Raw genomic sequence first — 806 nt, 5'->3', positions numbered from 1 at the left:
GAAGTACAAATGTACTACCTGGTTACAGCAGTAACCCCGGCTATATGAAAACAAGTTCTTATCCTGGGTTTGTGAAGTACAAATGTACTACCTGGTTACAGCAGTAACCCCGGCTATATGGAAACAAGTTCTTATCCTGGGTTTGTGAAGTACAAATGTACTACCTGGTTACAGCAGTAACCCCGGCTATATGAAAACAAGTTTTTTATCCTGTGTTTGTGAAGTACAAATGTACTACCTGGTTACAGCAGTAACCCCGGCTATATGAAAACAAGTTGTTATCCTGGGTTTGTGAAGTACAAATGTACTACCTGGTTACAGCAGTAACCCCGGCTATATGAAAACAAGTTCTTATCCTGGGTTTGTGAAGTACAAATGTACTACCTGGTTACAGCAGTAACCCCGGCTATATGGAAACAAGTTCTTATCCTGGGTTTGTGAAGTACAAATGTACTACCTGGTTACAGCAGTAACCCCGGCTATATGGAAACAAGTTCTTATCCTGGGTTTGTGAAGTACAAATGTACTACCTGGTTACAGCAGTAACCCCGGCTATATGAAAACAAGTTGTTATCCTGGGTTTGTGAAGTACAAATGTACTACCTGGTTACAGCAGTAACCCCGGCTATATGAAAACAAGTTCTTATCCTGGGTTTGTGAAGTACAAATGTACTACCTGGTTACAGCAGTAACCCCGGCTATATGGAAACAAGTTCTTATCCTGGGTTTGTGAAGTACAAATGTACTACCTGGTTACAGCAGTAACCCCGGCTATATGAAAACAAGTTGTTATCCTGGGTTTGTGA

Source organism: Protomyctophum bolini (assembly GCF_963924005.1).
Source record: "Protomyctophum bolini genome assembly, chromosome: 11".
NCBI classification, from domain to species: domain Eukaryota; kingdom Metazoa; phylum Chordata; class Actinopteri; order Myctophiformes; family Myctophidae; genus Protomyctophum; species Protomyctophum bolini.
Note: the sequence above shows the minus strand (reverse complement) of the source record.